Raw genomic sequence first — 23959 nt, forward strand, 5'->3', positions numbered from 1 at the left:
AAATCACATTTATAAAAAGCATAGATAATTAAAGAAAATTAAAATAAAAAAGTCAGTTTGGCTTTTCCATTTTTCGGTTATTACACTGCCCTTGCATGTGCATGTCGCATGCGGCGAAGCCAGTGTGATGCGGCCCAGCCGCATAACCGAGGACAAGGATCCGAAGCGGCGCAAAACCGCTGAGGATCCGCAGGACGAGGTGGCCGCCGACCCGCCGTCGGAAGCGGCGGCCACTCGCAAGCAAACCTGTGATCCACTCGTTTGCCCGGATTACTCAAACATAGGGTTTTTTTTTAAATTTAAGTCCGACGGAGCGGAGCGATGTCGGACAGCACTTGACTTGAAGCGATGTGGCGTAGCCACATTAGGCGTCGCTGCTATTTATTTATTCCATTACAGCGGCAAATATGCAACGAAAAAGCTGTCGTAAATATTCCAAACAAGAATATTTTTAACTTTTTGCAAACTAGGTAATTCATTACGCCTACGCCACATCGCTTTTATTCGTGTGCTGAACTAATTGAAACCACTAAGTTTGAGCAAACCGGGCGACGAGTGAATCAATGCTTTGCGGGTCAGCAGCCACCTCGTTACAACATTTTATCAAATTGTGAATAAAATAACATAAACAACATACAACATAACACTTAGTGATACCATAGTTACCACATTTGTATTTCGGCTATCGTTTCTATAATATTCCTAGCAAGCCATGAAAAGTTCACTAGAAGAAAATTATTTTCTTCTCACGTTCAAAACGAAATAGATCGTATAACATTCTTCACAATGGAAGCCTCACCGGAAATTTTGAAAAGTTCCAGAGGAGGCGATATTCTTTACTGGAAAGGCTTTTTGTACTGTTTAAATAAGCACGTAAGTTAAATACGACTTTTTAAATGTCCAAAAGTGTTAAAAATGTTTCGTTACTTAGACGGACGATACTTTCTATTGGGATTGTCGGAACCGAAACAGACGAAATGAAGAACGCAGTAGCTGCACGGCAAGAGTTGTAACGAAGAAACGTGGAACGGCACATGTTGTCATGACAACCGGATCAGATCATTTTCATGCACCTGATCCAATAGAAGTGGAGGCGATTAGACTGCGGATGTCAATAAAGCGCCATGCGGCAAGCGATAGTGGTCCACCAGTGAGAATTGCTAGAACTGCCGCAATTGGGGTATCAAACAAGCTCCAACTGCAGGTTTCTTCGAACGCTCAGAGGAAGCTTGTGCAACGAGCGCGGTCAAAAGTGTCTCGAAGTGCTGATGACGAGAACTCGGGAGATTTGATAATACCTGAAGAGTATCAGCGGACCGTCGACGGAGATCAATTTTTCAGAGGAAGAGTCAGTATCGAAGAGGGCCATGCCATATTATTCGCATCAACCGAAGACATAAAAAGACTGCACCAAGCTCGATACTGGATCGCAGATGCAACGTTTGATACTGTCCCCGGGGATTATAGACAACTATTCTCAATTCATTTAAGTATTGCACCAGTACACACGCATACCATTCCAGCAGTTTACGTGTTGATGACCAATAAGACGGAGGAACTTTACAAAAAAAGTTCTCGAAAAGCTAACAGCAGTTGCATCTGAGATAGACATTGAATTAGCTCCAGAAATGATCCTGACAGACTTCGAGAAGGGCATGATCAATGCTTTTCATCACGAATATTCTGATTCTTCGCAAATTGGATGATTTTTCCACAAGCTTGGTCTGGTTCCAGTGATTTCGACAAACAGAAATGCAGCACTTTTGTTTAAAAAGTTGCGTGCTTTGTCTTTTTTACCATCAGAAGCAATTTCTAGAGCCTTTTCTCTCATCCAGCAGACAGCTCCGACAGATATGGCTCCGCTAATAAAGTATGTAGAAGAAACATACGTTCTAGGCCGCAAAAAACAAAGAAGATCTGGAAAACGAAACCCACCACTTTTTCCACCCCAATTGTGGTCCATTTATAAAAACACAAAAAATGGACTTCCGAGGACAACGAATAATGTTGAATCTTGGCATAACCGCTGGACCGCATTGGTAGGAGGACGACATGTTAGCAGTATTCGAATTATAAAGGAGATGCAGTTGGAACAAAAAGCTGCAGCAGGTCGCGCTGTTACTTTTCTGGCTGGAGGCGGTGGTATAATAAAAAAGCACGTTGAACTGAAGAACCAAAAATTTAAGAAAATTGTACTCAACTAGCATGAATTAATGGATTACATCAATGCTATCTCAAATACAATTTAAATTGTATATTCATTAAAAAGATTGTGCAAAATATTATCTCAATATAATATATTGAATCTACAAATTCTCAAATTTCAAATTACTTCTATTAATTTTTTGTTCTTTTTTTGAGATTTTTTTTAATTACTATTTATGTTGTTTGGTATACAGTTACCAGCGAACTGGTTGGACCACTACATCACGCCACTACTAACAAATTCGATTTTTTATTTGGGACGATCGATAGTTGTCAAAAACTAACCAAGGAAGATGGTATTAGTGTAGCATAGACTGCCCAGAAAAATAATGAATTTTTGAAAACTCAATCGGCCCACCCCTGATTCGATTCCTAGTCCCACCAGGAGCTCTTGCTCTAAATTTGAAGCAAATCGGACAAGTATAGCTACCGGACCAACGTGCCTGAAGTTTGTATAAGATTTTTCGACAATTTACATGGAGAAAACCCACTAACTCGCATTTTTGCCGCTGGGTGGCACTGTATGCATTGTATTATCACTGTGAGTGAAAATAAGAAAGATAATTTAATTGTCTACAACTTTGTCGAAGACTGCTAGTCAATCCGGCTTTGTTAAAAGAAGTTATTAAATTTTTAACGAAGTGATGTCTGAGTAAGTTTTCCATGGGGCCTAGCAGTGCAAGGTTGTGTATCAGTACTCGATTCCCACGAACTATACATTTTTGTGAAATAACAGTTAGGTTTAGCTCAATAGTATGTTCAGAAGAATTATACCACATAATACGAATTATGTTTTGGTTGGAAAATTTTAGTTCCAACTGTGACCGCATAGAGGGCGCCAACACTAACTTTTCGTAGAAGTGAGATAGAATATCGAGATGTTCGGGAGAATTATTGCAAAATGCCTGTTCTACAACTTTGTGGAAGACATCTAATTTCTATCTCTCTCCGTTGAAAAGTTAGTGTTGGCGCCCTCTATGCGGTACAATGTGGAACTAAAATTTTCTAACCAAAACATGACTCCTTTTATTTACTAAAATTCTTCTGAACATACTATTGAGCTAAATCTAACGGTTATTTCACAAAAATGATTAGTTCGTGGGAATCGAGTACTGATGCACAACCATGCACTGATAGGCCCTATGGAAAACTGACTCAGACATCACTTCGCTAAAAGTTTAATAACTTCTTTTAACAAAGCCGGATTCACTAGCAGTCTTCGACAAAGTTGTAGACAATTAAATTATCTTTCTTATTTTCACTTACAGTGATAATACAATGTGAACAGTGCCACCTAGCGGCGAAAATGTGAGCTAGTGGCTTTTCTCCATGTAAATTGTTGAAAAATTTCATGCAAACTTCAGGCACGTTGGTCCGGTAGCTAGACTTGTCCGATTTGCTTCAAATTTGGAACAAGTACTCCTGGTGGGACTAGAAATCGACTCAGGGGTGGGCCGATAGGGGTCATTTTTTTCCTGTCACTCTAGTGTAGCATGGCATTGAAAACATGTTTGATCATTGTCTTTAATTTTTAAAGGCCGATTGATATGCGGTTTTAACAACAGCAGAATCCAACTAGCGTAGTAGTTCTTTGAAATTGTTATGCCAAGTATGTATATTTTTACTATATGCCTTGTTCATTGTTCAAAATTTGCGTATTGAATCAATATTTGATCAAATCATATTGTTTTTTTTGGGTCAAAAGATTGAATTTACCTTTTATTTATAACCATTGAAATTGTTTTTGGTAAAATATCAGTCAATTAAAATTTAAATCGGCGAAATGACCTTCGGCGAAATGGCTTTCTGCGAAGTGACCCAGACCCATTTGGTTCGTTATGAATTCACAAATTCTTGAATTTTGTTTCGACTGAGTGGTTTCCATTTAGTTTCTGAAGCATGGATTCCAAAATTTCTTAAATCCTACAATTTCTGAAGCTCTTGATTTTTGGATTTCCAAATGAATACCAATTCTACTCTTGAGACAGACAGCAAAATTAGCACACGTTTCTATTCGATCTACACAAGCAGTCGATTCAATCAGAGCACCTCATCGATCTGAGATCCTTTGAAGTGCAGATCGACCGTCCTGACCTTCGGGGCAAGCATCATCGCAAACACTAAGAGCGCAACAAACTTAAAGCCCACCAGACGACTGCTCGAGCATCGAGATTAAGCTAATAGGATCAGAGTCAGTGCGGCTTTCTCAAACATACCTCCTCGTACCTTCCGAAACAAAGATCACCTTTATGTGATACACTATTTGCCTGAAATCTCAAAACCAACGGACATGCGTCTTCGGTGAAGCAGGCGCAAATGAATCGCGAAATCACAGGCGCATGCGTTCGATCAAAAGCGCAGCTGGACGGGTTGCTGATGACGCAACCAGCAGGCAGCCGCCTGCTAAGATCAAGCGATCTAGTTCAAAGTTTAACCCATTTTCCAGCGGTTGTTGATGCCCATCAATCTCACCACTTGTGGCCTGGCAAGGTTAATGACTCTCGAGTTTGTCTGTAAAGGGTTGCTTTGTTTCTGTGGATTAGGAATAAGCTGTGGTGTTGTGATCTTTTGCGATTGTGCAACCCTGGGTTACCATTATAATTGATTTAACTGGCAGAACTCATATTTTTGTGCAGTGTCCAGACAATATATGGAACCTCTTATTCGACCAGATTGTCAAATGATAGAAGTTGATATACACGGATAACCAAAGGCACTAAAAAGGACAAATTAAATCTTGGGAAGTCAGATAATATTTTTCAAATCCATTGATCCATTGAGAGTAAAATATAAGTACCGCCAAATTTTCCTTGTTCAACACTGGCAAACCTGATGAAAACAAAACCATTAGAACAACACATTTTAACATCAATGAGAACAAGCGACGAACTGTTTCCATCATACTTTTGCCATGGGAAATCTCCGCGGCTTTTGGAGCTATCGAAGATGACAGAATAAGAGTAAGTTCGCCCTGCAACGGGTTGTAGCGGTCCGGTTGATTAAGAGATAATAATAGCAATTATTGGTCGATTTCTTTATCGTGCGCTTTGTGTGCAGTTGAAGAGAGCAGACGACGGGCGATCAGTTCCGATAATTGCAGTAATGGGACCAACGGTAATGTCTTCTCGTTAGCAGCTACATGGAAACCAGTCATCACATGCTGTCGGAACGGTTTTGAGACAAATTACAAGCAAGTTTTGTTTCTCTCCAGAAAATTAAACTCTGTTTGGTGTGATATCGGGGCTAGGTTTTCCCGAAAAAAAGCAAACAAACGATCAGCACTAGACAGCGTTTCATTCATCTCATAAAATTTTCCCACCGACGAAGTTTATCCACTTAAAGTGTCACAATATTAACTCAAAAAGCCAGCCGGTAGAAGATGGTCCCAGGCACCCGCAAATCCGTTACTCATCAACAGCTCTCAAGTGGTCGATTATCGCACGTTGTCAATGGGTCTACCACACCCACCTCTTTACATTGGAGTTTTGGACACGGGAACCGCTGAAAAAAAAACCGAAAACACAGCTCAAGTGACAGTTAGCCACAAAGTCGGTTCGGGTTTTGGGATGGTTGTAGTTACCACTGCGGACCGCTGCAGCTTCTTCGCTTCAGGAGGAGACCCAACAATCGTAGTTTTGGTCAAGTACTCCTTGACTCGGTGTACGCGATGTTTCCTTGGCTGCTGGAGAGGAGGTAAAATGAGGGGAGGATGCTTTCGTTTTCAGCAGCGTTTTTTTTAATTTTGTTTGTCTGTTTAGCTTTTCGGGTTATGCTCTCTCAACATGGAAACATGCTTCTCGTCATCGTCTTCGTCGTCGTCATCGGGAGGCGCAGTTGGTTTTCGACTTGGGTGGTCCCTGTGCCTGCAGGAGGTTATGACCCGTTGTGTGAGAATTCAACATTGGTCATTTAGTGGTGGAACGTTTCGCTGCATTAGGAAGCGCGATGTAATATGAAGATTGGACTTCGGTTTTTATAGATAGTGTTTAATCAATAGTATGCTCGATCATTTTGTCATTGGTAACAAAGCTGAGAAATTATCATCATCGGAGGATTTGCAAACGTATTCTTGATTTGAATGTCCAATGCTTCGAAGTCGGAATATATATAGTTTAATTACATACCATAAAATGAGTAGTATGTACCAATACTAATTTAACTAGTTTTTGAACACAAGTGCTCGAATAACTAGGCAAGAATGTAGTCAGATATAGGGTCCGAAGGGTCCTCACACGAATCCAAATTAAAATTTATTGAAACCGAAAAGAATGGAAAGTATCCGAAATTTGGGGTACCTTAATACCCACGTTGAAACTATTTTAAAATAAAGCAAAGTGATTTAAATCCAAAGTTGCTATATGACCATGATTCTTCGTAACGGTTTAGCAGAAACCCTGAGCCCCTAGTAATTTTTAATTTTATTCTGTTCCGCGGTTCACTTCGTTTAGAAAATTCAATAATTGAAAGTGTTCGAAATCCCAAGAAAAATATTCCTTTTTATTTTTTTTTTGTTTTTCAAGACATATTTTTCACTACCAAGGCATCAAGAAAATTTTCGCAAAACTTGTATATTTGCTTTGAAATCAGATCCCGATCTTCAATGCATTTAGAAATCATTTTAAATCAACATGAAGTTTTTGATTCCCGGAAAACTTTTTGGGACAACATTCTATTTTTGGAAATTCTTAGTTTAAACGATTTTTTTTGATTCTTAACACTTATTGTTTTAAATAAAATGTTGATAAAATATATTCTCAAACACCATACAATTTTGGTAAATCATGATATTGAATCTAGCAGTTATACTTTATACAATACAAGATTTAGTTTGTATTTTTCATTTGTATAGATTAGAATTACGTTTATTCGTGTTTGTTAGCTACCATCTTCTATTGGATAACATAACAGGACAAATCAATTGAATTGTATAATGTAACCCGGCTTACATAAAGATATTATATGCTTGGTCAAAAAATTTGCCTTTCTCATATAGAAAGGTTATGCAAGCGGTAAATTTCAAATATAAACTGGGTACCATTATGCAAGCCCGTAGCGTGCGCTTGGCCGGGGCGCTGAAATCTTGATTGGCTTCATTAAATAAGTGAAGATAAGTAAAAAATGAATTAGGATAACTCTGCCATTTTCACCCAATCAGAATGTCATAACATAAGGCTATCAAACTTGTATCTCATGTTGATATTTATTACTCATTGTGTTACCTTTATGATATCCCAATCAGCAAGGCAAGCAAACTTATATCAAGATTATATGTTCTGGTGATATCATTCGATTATTAATATGAAATTTATGCAGGCATAAATATGCAGGTGTTTGGCTAATGGTTAAGAATCTCTCGAGGGATGATTGACTGTCATATTTGGATAAAAAAATCGTTCTACACATACCATGAAATCTAAACCTTTACTAAGTTATTGATATTTTTGTGTTAAAAACTTAGTTGTCTTAAAATAGCTCTAACTTAAAAAATATACTTTGTATTTCAAATCTTTTAGATCCATTGGATAGGTGAGAAAATTTTCCACTGAAAAATGTCCTCAAATGTTTCAGCTAATGAGGTTAAGTAATCTTTTCACAGTAATTTATTTAAAATTTAACAATTTTGATCGATTTTTCGTTCACTTTGCGATAATCTTAATAGGTAACATCACCATTTTAATAATTCAAATTGTTAGTCTTGAAGAGTTGTATAGTTTGTTCTTTGACATGATACACGTATCTTGTCTTGTTATCATGTGTTTGGGTTATTGAACTTGGATATTTTTATCTCATATTCACTAATACTAGCTCTTATTGAAAAAGTATGGCACTTATTGTACCTTTTCTTATTTTTATTCGAAAGCCAGGAAAATTTTGCAGAGAAAAATGTATTAAAAGCTTTCAGTTAAGTGAATTTAGTATTCTTTTATAAGTTAATTAGTTTAAAGATAATGTTGTTATTAGCATTTTCGTTATTTTCTTAAAATAGTAAATAATAAACTTCACCATTATTATCATTGAATTAATGCATCTCAGCAAGTTCTACAATTCTTCCTTTGACTCCATTCAATTATCACCTTTAGTTTCGAAACAAAATCATTCTTATCTTCTCGTTTCATATGCAAAAACAACGATTTCGAACCCATTACATTTGTGATGACGTCATGCTGTGTCACTATTAAATTGCAGCGAAATGAAAAACGATTGGGATAAAGTGTCAAATAACAAGTTGTAGAGAATATTGAGGGGCACCAAATGAACAATAGTAGCGATAAATTTAGTTGATTAATAATTAGAATAAGTACAAAACTCTCCAAAAAAGTTATTTTACTAGTGAAGAGTCATTTAGTACACTTAATTAAAAAATATCTGTACATACATCGAATGGAATTTTTTTCAGCTTTCTAATGAAGCCCTGGTAATAGCGATAAAAAGCATATTTTTACATAAGAGTCTTTTAAGAACTTGCAAGTCAATGACAGGAAAAGTTTAGAAGTGAAATTACAAGGAAACGAGAAGAGATAGTAATATTATGTTGAAGAACAAATTATGAATCGTCCTCAAACCCAACTTTTGGATAAAAGATATTGCTATATTCATAATTCAGAAAATTAGAGAACAGAGAAAATTAACAAAAACCTCATCAAAAACACTAACTTTTAACTACTTTACATCTAAAAGGTAATTAAAACTAATTAGCTGAAAGATATGAGAACACCATTCAATAGAAAATTTTCCCACCTTTCCAATGGAACTAAAAGATTTAAAATACGAGGTACACTTTTTGAGTTAGAGGTGTTTTAAGATAAACAAGTTTTTACACAAAAAGTTCAATAACTCTTAGAGAGATTTGATGGTATGTGTAGAACGATTTTTTTCTCCAAATATGACAGTAAATCACCCCTTGAGAGATTCTTAATCATGAACCAAACACTTTGTATAACGATGATGTTATAATACGTAATATATTCTTTCACAATTATCTTTGAACGCTAAAGGTAAACTTTGAATGATCGTTGCATTACACAAAAAATTATCTATTTGCTAATATACTGAAGTTTCTTTTTATGCGTTGTTATTCAACTTTTTTAAGCGAATTTTCGGAGCTTTTTTAATTTCCTTATACTTGCGTTTTCCACATGGATATTCGAAGTTCCACGGTTTCAAGTATAGACAAATTTTAGATGCAAGTGGTCGGAAAACTTATCAGTATGGTGTTTGTTTGACTTTTTTGGTTCAGGAATCAGAATATATTGGCGTACATAGTCGGGGATTTGTGCCTTACCGTGTGTTTTCATCATTTCCTGAGCGGAAGGAAAGGACAAGGACGTGTGAGGAAGTAGAATTGGAAGGGTGGGAAAAATAACAGCACAAAACAAAAATAAACAACAGGTAAGTTAAACTCACAAGTAGTTCAACTTGCCTGCGAATAAGCCTAAAGCTCTTTACCACATTGGATAAGAAACTTTAGTATGTCTCTGAGTTTCAGTCGACCAAACATGGTTTCGTCTATATAAGGACGGCTGAAGACTCGAAATCGCAATTGCGCTACCGCTGGACAGTTGCATATCAGATGATATGAGGTTCCGTAGTCGGATTCACAAAGATCACATGAAAAAGACTCAGCGCGCTGAATAGTTGCCATGTGATAATTGAGTTTGTAGTGGCCGTTTAAAGCCCTGGTCAGCATGCCGCAGTGGAGCTTCGAAAAATGTAAGAGATTTTTCGAAACCACTGGGCATGGTTGTTCTAGAAACGCCTTTGTTTGGCGACACGTTTGTAGATTTCTCCAATAATTGCGGTGCTCGGACGAAGCCCAGGACCGTATTTTTTCCCGTATCCAACTTGTCGAAATAGGCAGCGCGGGCTCAGGACCAACGAAGTCAATCGCTGAACCTGCCCTGGCCAATTCGTCAGCCCATTTCCAGTAATACCGCAATGTCCGGGCACCCAGACAAGGTAGATAGTGTTGACAATGCTTAGTTCTTCGATTTGGGTTCGGCACGCGATCACTAGCTTGGACCGGGATTTGTCTGAGCTAAGGGCCTTGATTGCAGCCTGACTATTGGAGCAGAAGTTTATAACTCTGCCGGACAAACTCAGTTGAAGGGCCGATTGTACCCCGCATATAATCGCAAAGATTTCTGCTTGGAATACAGTACAGTATCTACCTAGTGAGTGAGATTGTTCCAATCTCATTTCACGACAGTAGACACCAGCACCGGCACGTCCCTCCATCAGAGAACCGTCAGTGTAACAGACTACTTGCGTTTGTTGTTGTCTTTCCATAAAGCCAGACAACCACTCCTCTCGAGAGGGAAACTTCACATGGAATGTCCTGTAAGGAAAACTACAAGTGAGTGTAATATCGCTGGGAGTAAGAATATCTTCACCCCATGTAACCATTTGTGACCACAATCGTGTATGACTGGTAGCAAGATCAACATGATTACTGTTCCAAAGCCCAGTAACCTGCAGTCTGTGTGCACATGATAGTGCTTCTTGTTTGAGGTGTATGTGTAATGGTTTGAAGTGCCTCAAGAGCAGCAGTCGGAGTCGTCGTGAAAGCACCAGTCAACGCCATGAGCGCCATTCTTTGCAGATGGTTTAGCTTTGACTGGACCACCTCTCCCTTCTGCCACCACACAAGGCATCCGTATGACAGTATTGGACGAACAATTGTCGTGTAAATCCAATAGATGTATTTAGGTTTGAGACCCCAGGTCTTTCCAAAAGTTCGTCTGCACTGCCCGAAGGCCATGCACGCTTTCTTGACTCTGAACTCAATGTGAGAAGACCAATTCAGTTTGGAATCCAATATGACTCCAACGTATTTGACTTGATCTGCACACAGTAGCTCAGAATCAAAGAGCTGCAAGGGACGAACACCGGTTGTTATTCGCTTCTTCGTGAAAAGAACCATTGAAGTTTTGCTTGGGTTAACTGATAGTTTAACTTGTCGACACCACTGTTCGACAGCTCTTAATGCCTGTTGCATTAAGTCAAAGATTGTTCCGATGCAAAATCCAGTAATTAGTATTTGGTAATCGTCAGCAAACACGTAGGTTGGAAATCCAAGCCCATTGAGTTTCTTCAACAAGCCGTCGGCTACCAAGTTCCATAACAAAGGTGCCAGAACGCCGCCCTGAGGACAACCGCAAATACTCAACTTCCGTATCTCAGCCTGTCGCAGTGACGAGCAAAGTATGCGGTTACTAAGCATTGCGTTTATCCAACCTGAGATACATGCAGGTATCCCATGACCGCGCGTCGCTTCCAGAATAGACTGGAAGGACACATTGTCAAAAGCACCCTCAATATCTAGGAATACACCCAAGCTAGATTGCTTGAGCGAGAAGTTGTTGTAAACAACATCGTGAAGCAGAGTGATCGTGGATTTCCCACACTGATATGCATGTTGCATTTTGTGCAGTGGATATTCAACTAAACTCTCTTTTTATGCGTTGTTATTCAACTTTTTAAAGCGAATTTTCGGAGCTTTTTTAATTTCCTTATACTTGCGTTTTCCACATGGATATTCAAAGTTCCACGGTTTCAAGTATAGACAAATTTTAGATGCAAGTGGTCGGAAAACTTATCAGTATGGTGTTTGTTTGACTTTTTTGGTTGCAATTTGATTAAGAGATGACACTACCTATTTTCTGAGACACTCGTCTGACACAAAATTTCGAATATGGGGTGTATGATTTTATTCTTAAAAAGTTATCAAAAAGCTTTTCTAAAGATTATTATTCTCCTATAAAACTTATTGCGAAGAAGATGCACAAAGTATCAAGCACTCCAGGTAAAATAAAGAAACGTGAATTGAAATAAAAAAGCATTTTTAGGATATTTTTTATGGTGTAGTCAAATAAATATATAATAAATTTGCATATTGCGAAAACGATTTTCATAAAGAACTGTCTGCTATATATTGTTTTCAATAATAATCGTTATGTATTTTGAGAATCTTCGAAGATATTCAGTCCTATTTTCCAATTTCTGCAGATTTTTTATAAACAATCAAAACTTGTGCTTCGAATTACCAAAGTATTGTAAGTAATGTGGCGACCTGTTCAAATTGTTGAAAGATTAATATTTGTGAGTATGCTGCATAAAACTATCAATATTTCAAAATGGCCTAAACATCTGAAACGTTACAGGTGAAAAAAAAATCGTAAGCAAACAGAAATCTCTCAACATATAGGGGAACCCGTGGCTATTCGGACATACCTGAGCAAATCGCGCTTTTAGGTGAATAGATGTGAAAAATTGATCGGTCAAAGGTCCTAATTGTAGTTTGAAACCAGAGCTAGCATTTTGGTGTCATAAAACTTCATTTGCACAACTCCATGGCAGAAATGACGATTTGCAAAATTTTACGATTTTCCGTCTCGTAAACTCTGTAAATAGGACCTCCCTACGGGGCAATTCTGAACTCCATTTTTATTTAGTTTTTTTACAACGAAATTATGTTTACCAATGAAACATTAATTCCTTAACAGACCACTTCCTAATAAACTGTGAATACACTCAAGTTTTTTTACGCGGTTTTTTTTACGCGGATTTTGAAATTTACGCGGTATCCGTCAACTAGGTTCCCTTTAACGCGGATTCTTAAATTTAAGTGGTCTTTATTTACGCGGATTTTGAAAATTACGCGGTTTTCATTCACACGGCCTGTATCCCCCGCGTAAAAAAACCTGAGTGTATTGACTTACTGCATATAAAGATTTTTTTTCACCGAGCATACGGCGCTGATCACCTTCAATTCACTTCAATACCTAAACCAAAGTCTAAAAAATATTTTAGAATGAGTATAAAATTAATAAATTCATTCTTAGCAAAGATATCCTGTCCAGATAACTAGAGTACAGATTGAAACACCTCGGCCTTTCCTGATGCTGCAGTTTTCTGGGCAGTTTATCTACCAAATAGATCACACTCAACTCACCTTGACCCCTTTGTGACACCCAAAGGCAGTTTTTCGATTCAGCAGAATCCAGCAAAAGGACCCTTGAATCGGAATTTCCGATCTGAAAGTTTTATGAAAATAAACATTTGTGATTTTGTAAAAGTTAGCGTGCACTATGTGCATTTTGTTGCAATGTGGTCAGAATTCGTGTGTTGGAAAAAATCAGTTATGTTTCCCGTTTTTAAAAAAGGTGATAAGCAAAATATTGCGAACTATCGTGGCATAACCTCACTCTGCGCTGGATCAAAGTTATTTGAGATTTTAGTAGGAAACGTGCTGTTTCGTGAGACCAAAGCATACATATCGAAGGATCAACATGGCTTTTTTCAGGCAGATCGACAACTACTAATCTAGCCCAATTCACTTCGCTCTGTATTAAAAATATTGAAGTTGGATCTCAGGTTGATACTGTATACACGGATCTCAAGGCTGCATTCGATCGTGTAGATCACTCTCTTCTACTGGCAAAGATAAAGCGGCTGGGCGCTTCGTCAAATTTCACAGGGTGGCTTAAATCATATCTCGTAAATCGTTCTCTATCTGTAAAATTAGGAAATAGCGAGTCATACAGCTGCATTAACTTGTCGGGAGTGCCTCAAGGGAGCAATCTAGGACCGTTGCTTTTTTCGTTGTTCTTCAATGACGTTTGCTATGTTATACCTCCAGGGTGTAAACTTATATACGCTGATGATCTCAAACTATTTCTCATTGTGCGATCAATAGAAGATTGCGTGGCACTGCAGCGACACTTAGATGCTTTTTGTAACTGGTGTAGTCGCAACTTGCTGGCTCTCAGCGTGGCCAAATGTTCCATAATATCTTTTACTCGCAGAAAAAATCCAATACTCTGGAGCTACACCATCTCAGGGGAATCGCTAGAGAGAATGACAGTTATCAGAGACCTCGGAGTACTCCTGGACTCACAACTGACATTCAGAAATCATTACTCTCATGTTATAGCACAGGCAAATAGAAACCTCGGCTTCATTATAAGAATCGCCAAAGAATTCACTGATCCATATTGTTTACGGGCACTCTATTTTTCACTAGTTCGATCCGTCCTGAAAGCTTCAGCACCCATTTGGTGTCCTTATACGAACATTTGGATCAACCGAATAGAAGCAGTGCAGGCAAGATTCCTCCGTTTTGCTCTTGGAACTCTCCCATGGCGTAACCCAGTAGAGCTACCACCGTACATCGATCGCTGTCGTCTGCTAGATATGGAAATCCTAGCGAAAAGGCGGAACACATTTAGAGCAGTGTTTGTTGGGAAGATATTAACTGGTCAAATAGATGCTCCAGATATTCTCTCACAAATAAATATCTATGTGCTCCCTAGAAATCTCAGATCGCATAACTTCTTAAGACTGGAATTTCAGCGCACAGAGTACGGTCAGAACGAACCCATTAGGGCGATGTGTAATGTTTTTAATAGTGTTTATGACCATTTTGACTTTTCTGTATCTTGTGATGTTTTCAAAAATAGACATTCTGATGAAATCCTAAAACGGCGCAAGCAAAAACTAACTAAACAAACAGTGCGCGCGTTCGCATTAAATTGTCATTGCATACATACGTTATCTGTCTATACAAGTTTATGCCGGTCGTATTTAAAGAACAAATTAAATATATTGTTTTTCATATTTTTTTAAAAATATGTAATCAAATTATAAGTGCGGTGTCTTAAATAAAACTTGTCTTTTAAGGGGCGTCTACTATAAAGTGCTCAAACTAAAAGTAATTTTGTTATACGATTTTGATGGCAAGGTGACAATGGACCTCTCGTTAAGGTTTATGTATACATTCATCATGAATGAAAAATTTTCAGTTAGGCAAAGCCACACATACGAGCTTTCGGAGAGAAGACGTTGAACCCTTTCCATGTCGAGGAGTGCCGCGGCGGACATGATAACTCTTGATACAATTGTCTGAAATAGGAAATTCAATAAAGAAATTAAAACATAGACTTGTAGTTACTCAATGAACCAAAAAAAAAAAAATATAGAACAGTTGGAATTTCGGAAAATGGCATAAGTTAAACCGAAAAATAAAAGTCGTTCACTTTTCTTAAAAATAACGAAGAAGATTTTTGTATTCCATTTTCCCTTAGTTCATCGACTGACTACACATATTATGCATTCTCATAAAAACTGTTGTTTTCGTCAAGAAGAATCAGTATTACCGAAAACAATGTTGTTCAGTCATGTTCAAATCTCAATTAGTACAAATTTGTAAAACTTTTTCTATATATTTGTAGAAATGATATAAATCCAAGATTATGTGTATGAATAAGAGAAGCAAGTGAATCACGATAGTAGGAATTAGTTCAGAGATATTTCGTTTCTTTAGTCATTTTGATTTTCATTTAAATTCAGCATCTTCAACATTTTCATTTTCGGAATTCCACCAAGACGCTCAAAGAGAAACTATTTTCATTTAAAGTTTGATTTTATCAATTACCTTAACTATTCTTTACAATTTGACTATTAATTCGATAATTTATCATCCCACATCCATGCTTTTCGTCAAATTTAAATATTGAATCATCCTTTATACTATTTAATTACCACTGAAAATAACTTTTTTTATACTTAATTCGGCAAAACAACCCATTCGGGAAAATACCAGTCGACAAAACAAATCCGGACCCTAGTTAATTCGTTATCTGGGAAAAGCCAGCGTGAGAAGTTGACGAGCAAGTAAAAATTACTATTTCAATGCTAGTATTGCTTGTGGCACAAAAACTCGATTCGAACCGTATTACGCACTTAACATTCTACTAATCAATTTATCTCGAAGACTGGTTAGTTCGGCTGGCCTGTCTATGAGAGTACCATCTCTATAACTTCAAATACATGTGTTTTGGCAGCTCGCAGTTTTCAGTAGCAGCTTTATTACTCACACTTTTAAAGTGCAGCGTTCAGCTTAGTGGAAAGTGCGCAAAATCATTCACTGGAGATTTCTTTTAACATAGTCTGCTAGCTGTATCAATTTAGGACTGTGAACGAATGCTTTAGAGTATATAACGCACGCTGTACTTTTCTTACAGCTGATAGATTTGCTCTGAGTCCGTCGTAATTTGGAAGACAGATAGCGTATGTTGGAATTGGTACGAAATTTTCAACAAAGTCACTTTATGACGGTAGTCGATGTCCTACATACATATTCTCTAGAAGCCAATGTTTGTTAATGTATTTGAATTTTTATAGTGAACCGCATTAAATGCGTTTATCTCGAAACCATGTATTTAATCCGAATATCAAGCACAGGTCTTGATCCGATTCATATTAATGCAAAATGTACCAGGAATGGTCATAGATGTATACTACCCATGATTGCATATTTGTCCCGTTTTCTATGGGATGTCCTATCTTTATGGGACTGACTTGCGATCATAGGCAGTATAAGTCATAAAGATTTTATAAATCTTGTGAAATGAAACAGGCCGCGGATTTGAAGTTCAAAGATGATGTCGTGCAGGGGTCGACGCGAACCGCCATTTTGAAATTTGGAGTGATAAAAAAATCAACTAATTCAGAAATTATGCACTGAGAATATAAATTCGTAAATGGAAAAAATGAGCGTGCAATGCACGAGTTCATTCGTCATTTTCTGTAACGAAGTATTTTCGTTCATTGTAAATAGTAGATTTCGGTCATTTCATTCACAAATTTTAATTTTTTTGTATTTTGCATATTAAGTGTACATTGTACGATATCGAAATTATTTTTCGTGAATGAAACGTAATGGTGTTATTTAAAAAAAGGTTTGTGTGTATTACTAACAATTTCGTTGTTTGCACGAATTTATTTTCGTCCATCTTAGAAAAGTTATCGTGTTCAATTATAAATAATTTCTTTTTATTCTATCTTTTAAGATGGATATTTGTATACCCCTTTTTGCCTTTCTCATATAAAGAAAGGCTATGCAATCACTGTAAAAATCGACTTTTCAACCGAGGCCCGGAGGGCCGAGTGTCATACACCATTCGATTCAGTTCGTCGAGATCGGCAAATGTCTGTGTGTGTATGTATGTGTGTGTGTGTCATTTAAACTCACACAATTTTCTCAGAGATGGCTGAACCGATTTTCGTAAACTTCATCTGAAAGGTATAACGCTCCCATAAGCTGCTATTGAATTTTTAGTTGATCCGACTTCCGGTTCCGGAGTTACGGGTTGAAGAGTGCGGTCACACAGCAAATTCCCATATAAACTGGTACCACCATGATGTTCAAATGATGTAAAACATATTAAAATTGATGTAACATTACTGTAGTTTGCGGGTCTGGATCACTAATGATCAATTAAAGCAGCTTTGACCACATTGGCCACCTATGACGGTTCATGACGCCCCCGGGGAACCCGCCAAGTTCCTAAGCTAATATCACACCCATTCCCCAACGAATTCTCTACCGATTTTTACAAACTTGATTTCAAATGAAAGATACAGTAATGCCATTGACTGCTGCTGAATTTCATTCGGTTCTGACTCTTGCTTTCGTAGTTACAGGGGTGTTAGTAAGGATACACTGGAATTTCCCATATAAATCGGTACAATCGTAATACCTCAGAGGCTAAAAACTATTGAAATGGTCACCAAATTACTTCTAATCGTAGATCTAGATCACTGATTGCCAATCAAACATTCTTTGAATATATTGTCCACTATCGACGATTCCGGTAGTCCGGAATTCCGGGCACATTCCACAATTAAAGTCACATCGGTTCTTCGGTAATGACTGAACCGATTTTCTCAAACCAAGTCTCAAATGGAAGGCAAAATATGCAGTTGAGTATTGCGTCGCCGCCCCCCCCCCCCCCCCGCCTTGCCCTTAAACCTCCCTCCTTCATCACTCCCCTCCTCTTGGACCACCCTCACGCCCGCATTTCCTTCATCCACCCCGTATACCGAAATAAGATGAAGGATTTCTGACGCATCCTCCACTGTTCAAACCCATTCCAGCAACCTTTCCAAATTAAAATCACATGAAGATAACATTGAACTCATGCTGATTAAGCTAATTAAATATTATTCTTTTGCCTTTCTTATATATAAAGGTTATGCAATTGCTCCAAAAACCGACTTTCTAACCGAGGCCCGGAGGGCCGAGTCTCATATAACATTCGACTCAATTCGCCGAGATCGCAAAATATCTGTGTGTATGTATGTGTGTATGTATGTATGTATGTATGTATGTATGTGTGTATGTGCGGATTTGTTAACAAAATGTCCACATCGGTTTCTCGGAGATGGCTGAACCGATTTTTACAAACTAAGATTGAAATGAAAGGTATAATATTCCCATAGGTTGCTATTGAATTTCATTTTCAACCGACATCTTGTTCCGGATTACGAGTTGAAGAGTATGGTTACAAAACAAAATTTGTTGATTTGTCCACATCGGTTTCTCGGAATTTTCTGAACCGATTTTGACAAACTTAATTTTAAATGAAATGTTCATCAGCTGCTGTTGAATTTTGTGTGGATCCGAGTTCTGGTTCCTGAATTACAGGGTGATACGTACGATCACGCAGCAAATCCCGATTCTAACGAATTCTACGATGAATGCAAAAATGTGAATTTTTTTCCAAAATATAAACACAACTGTTGAATTTGTAGATCTAGGTCACCAACAGTCATTCAAAGTCTCTTTGGCCACACTGGCCACCATCGACGGATCCTGAAGTATCCAAATTCAGAATAACGGTTATATTGGTTTCTCGAAAATGGCTAGACCGATTTGATCAACTTAGTCTCAAATGAAAGGTGTTGCGTCCCCGGAAACTGATATTAAATTCCATCTCCATCCGACTTCCGGCTCCGGAGTTACGGGTTGTGGAGTGCGATCACATAGAAAACTCCGATTCAAACCGATACCGCGATGAATGCAAAAACGTGCTTTTATATATACTTACCAAGTGTAATAAGAATGAAAGACATTTCCATAATGTTATATTGTACGAACCAGCTATTATATCATAGTTTGGAGAAATGAGAAAGGCACAATTGCACCTCTAGGTGGATTAAAACAGGTTTTTATTAAAGGGATCGATCTGGCAAAATGAATTTTATTTCAAACAGCTCACCACTAAAATCTTCAATTTTTTATGAAATTTAGTTTCACTCTTGTAGCAACTATTCAATTCGATATTTTACGAAAATTATCTGCACAAAACAAATTCTTAGCGATTTATGCATATATTCTTTCAGTGCCATAACGTGAAGGCACATAATTCCGCGCACCTAAGGCATGAGTAAAGCTGAATTCGTTATGAAAAATCACTCCAAATTGTTAGAGTTATGCAATAAGTCCCACTGGCTAGAAATTTTATTATGTTTCTATGGAAAATTATAATAACAGGAGAATTTAAACAGAATTACACAAAATTACAAAAATGAACGATGTGTTGTTGCACCAAATTCCGCGCATCATATATTGCGCTGACTTAGGTAACTGCGGTGAATATAATTTCCATTGAACTACGGTAAAGAATCTATCGTTTGAATTATTTCTTTTTGCTATGTGTTCGAATTGTGGATTAATTCACTACATTTACATCGTTAGTTTTAGATTGGATTGGTTTTTACACTGCAGTTCCCTTTCTTTCTGTTCTTCGTCAAAAGTTTTTTTACTTGCTCGTTTTTATCTGTTCTGTAGCTTTTTATTCAATCTCACTTCTCTTTTTTCTTTGTAAATTTATTTCAACATTTTTTTCTTCCTTGTAACCTCATCGAACTATTGCTGATAGACTAGTCGCAACAAACGATATTTATCCTTTCATATTGTATTGGAATTTACGTTTGCTGGTTTGTGACAAGTTTTATCAAAGGATTTTGCGATGTTACCGGTTCAGCAGGTTCTGTAATCAAATTTCTTCCAGTAACCGTTGGAAGCAGAAGTTTTGGAAGATTCGTACTAAACCAAAAACATAAAAGAGTATGGGTCAGGTACATGTACTCTTTTATCTCCCTGGTTTAGTTCGAATCTTTCATAACTCCGGCTCAATGTTTGAAGACAGGTTTGATACTCTTCCAGATATGTTTGAATGTCGCTGAAAGAAACCTTTTATCCATTACCTTCCCGGAGTTTTCGCAGCTCTTTAGATGAAATGGTCGGTGTTAAGCCAGACTGGACTATGTGGCAAAATATTGATTTCGAGAAAAACGAGTTTAAATTTTGAATTGCAGCATCCTCTACGTTATAATTATTTTTTGCCATGATTCTTGTTTATGGTTACATATTTCAAATCTGGCAAAAGTTGAATGTAGCTGAAGAAATTCTTTATCCAGTATTTTCATTATCTCATTTTTTGAAGTTTTGCGACCTAGTCCGGTCTGACTGAACACCGACCAAATGTCCTTGCCGGACCATAAGCAATGGTTTTTGACGTTTTCTAGAGTGTATTATATGTTTTTCTTGTTGGCTGAGACTACAATTTTTATGAACGGAACTGGGTTCGCCTAAATTTAGTGCACCTTTTTCCGCGCACTGTAATTTCAGCGATAATACCCTAGATAATACCTATTTATAAATGTGCTGGCCATTTTGGCCTTATGATTTGTAATTCAACACACTCTTTTTATATTGATGTTTACAAGTTTGATAATGAAAATCAACCGTTTCGATTCAAATTAGTTATACTGTCTACATTATGGTCTTAACGCAATCGCTTAGGAAATATGCAAACATGGCGGTCACAAGGACGAGCGTTCTATTTAATTATTTTGCAGGTATATGAGCCACCAGAAAAAAATATTTTTTTCTCAGTCGGTATGGATAAACATAAGCAGCATATGTGTATGCCATGTTCAGTTATTTTAACAAACCTGCTTCTGCAATTTGACAAATAGCTCAGAGTGCGCGGAATTCTAAACTGCACGGAATTATGTGCCTTCACGGTATTTGACAATAAAAACAGGATGTTCCGGTCATTTCATTATTCCACAAAAAATCTGAAACTTCAATATAGGTATTTTTGCGTTTTAATGCGACTGCATTTCATTCGGATGCGTTGATGACTGCATTGTACAACAAGTGAACCGATGAATCGAGAATTTCCCGCGCCATTTCCTTTTCCGCTATACCAGTGTCATATCAACCTCAATCCAGACGATACATAAGCTTCCATCAACGTAAATGTCCGTCAACGCCACGTCATCGTTGCATCAAGTTAAGTTGAGTGCGTCTCTCGTTCACTCTTTCCGTACGTCAAAGCATTCCGTGCTGTGATGTTGTGTGTAATACCTCCATTTAACTGCAGATAACTAATTTTGACGTTCCCTGACGTGCTGTACCGGTGACGAAAGCCAGACGTATTGTGCGTATAAAATATCCGAATAAATTCATTTGCAGCATTCTTGGTCTACCAACGAAGAACGAAATGCGAGACGGAGCGAGACCGCTGGCGACTGCAAGAGTGCGTGTGGATACGAGTGGGTTAAAGAGCGCGAGTGGCTACGAGTGGGAGTACGGACGAGTGGGAGCATGGGCGAGTGGGAGCTTAGGCGAGTGAGAGCATGGACGAGTGGTAGCAGCAGTAGGAGTGAGCGCCAGTGGGTGGGTCTGAACGAAAGAGTGGGTTTCAATATGTGCAATTTGGGTGGCTTTTGGCCGACTGTAACTCGCAGAAATTCTACCCGGCTGGGGAGCGAACGAAAGAAAAGCATGTATGGAGAACACTCGGATACGAGTGTTGGGCGCAATGAGAACACGCGAATGAGAAATATAAGAGTTATTTTTGCGAGTTCAGCAACACTGCTTTTTCCATTCCCCTACCTTTTTCTCTCACCTATATTTACGAGAGGACATGGCTAGGTTCAACTCTTCGAATAACATGGGGAGCGTGCCAATCGAGCCAATATACGCGGATTCCAAATTTCATAGCAGTTATAAAATAAAGATTGTATCGTCCAGAAGGGCAAAGTTCTACTGTCTCTTTGCGTGTACTGGTCGAACTATCTGTTTCGCTTTAGTATACCCATTACTTTGCTTTGTAAAAATCCGAAAAAGCTAATATAAAACTAATGGCACTATAATAATAAATGACCCAAATGGTGCTTTGACTAGTGCCAGGTACACAGTACTAAAATTATAAAGCATAATATTATTTTTGCACACCTAATTTTTTGCTGATTATGTTGGAAATACTTGCGAAAAACGACTTTTTCAAATGAAACGCTAGATGTTTACTTGGCATGTCTTGTGAAAGCAATCAAACTAATCAACAGTGTTGCTAGAGTATTTTCGATATCAACACATTGTTTCCATTGAAGTGGTCCCTTAAGAAGTAAAATAAGGGTTACAAAAACTTAATCTGGTTAGTCACAGCTGTTGATTGGCGCATTGTGTATTTTCTCTACTGTGACGTGTGCAATCGCCTGCGTAGCCACAAGCCGCCGAACGGTGTTTGATGGAATGGAGGATCCGAATAGCCCCGTACGCTCATTTCGCACAAAAGTGGTGAACGTCTTGAAAATATCTGTGATTTCACCCAAACCAAAAATCATTCCAAAGAATAAGAGCCTCAAGCTTTCTAAAATACTTATCTGTCATTTTTTCACTTTTATTTGTTGCTTTAATTGTAGTTTTACCATTATAGTGATTTTTGTTTTGAGGATGGCAAAAAAATGAAACAGTCTGACCAAATAATTAGATTCAGCAGGTAAAATTAATGTTTTAGAATAGCGGTTCCACGAATATGTACGACAGTCAGGAAGTCTTACGATTTTCTAAGAAATTGAGGGGGTCTGAATTACCCCACGGTCTTAATAGCCCCGGGTCCCCCAACGTTAGTGTTTGCTGTTGCAATTTAAATATGTGTTTTAAATATTGCTTGAAACAGTTAAAAACTGCAGCAAACCTATTAATTAACTTCCTCCTTAAAATTAAGGGGTTATATACAAAGTTGTGGCGAAAAAGTGAGCTAAGTTTGCGATTTTTTAAAAGTATTTTATGCAAATTTAATTTGAAAAAGCGAAAGACAGTTCGTTGGTAGCACTATCGAAGATAGAAAAAACAAGTTGAATTAAAAAAAATTCAAGGTTGTCGAAGTTTTGGCCCATCACCTGAAGCGTGTTTTTTGGCAGAGATTTGCGGTGAACTCTCTCCAAGCCGAACCGCTCAACTGAAATCCAAAAACTAAAAAGATTATTGAAGTAAAATGTACTGTGGTGAACTTGAGTAGATCGATCTCCCAAAAAAAACTTTTTTCTTGCATAAAAAACATGTGGAGCAAAAAATTTTGTGGTGTTCAAAATTTTAAACAAAAATTCATTGTAACGAATCGAACATTTTTTTTATGAATAAGGAACCGCTCAAGTACACGAGAAAATAAATACAAACAATAAAAAATATCAAATTTCAAATCCTACTCATTGATGTTTTACTAAAACAAACCATCAACGAAGCTTCTACAATAGCTTGACTTTTTGGAATGACGTAGACTGCCAAATTTTCTTTGCAAACTCGCAAATTTACAAAATTTTCCGGTGTACTCTTGAGTATTCCCTCTTTACGTATCAGAAATTCTTTGCAAGCGATTTTCAAAGCTGCATACGAATCGCAGGATTCTTTGTTCCACCAAAATTTATTGATATTGCAAGAAAATTTGATCAGTTCCCTTAAATAGAACCTTCATAGAGTGAGGTACGCTATAAGTCGTTTTGACTAAAATCTGAGTTCATGGCATTTTTGGGTTTTAGATGATACGATGGTGTTAATCACTCCAATAAGTAGTTTACGATGTTACCGATCATGTAATCGACCACTAATCCGGACTCC

The 23959-nt window shown here is 37.7% G+C and overlaps 1 pseudogene; it reads left to right on the plus strand.

Annotated features, from left to right (window-relative positions):
• The first annotated feature begins 786 nt into the window (after nucleotides 1-786).
• Nucleotides 787-23959, plus strand: part of LOC131681024 (hydroxysteroid dehydrogenase-like protein 1) — a 63550-nt pseudogene continuing 40377 nt past the window's right edge.

Source organism: Topomyia yanbarensis, chromosome 2, assembly GCF_030247195.1.
Source record: "Topomyia yanbarensis strain Yona2022 chromosome 2, ASM3024719v1, whole genome shotgun sequence".
Lineage (NCBI taxonomy): Eukaryota > Metazoa > Arthropoda > Insecta > Diptera > Culicidae > Topomyia > Topomyia yanbarensis.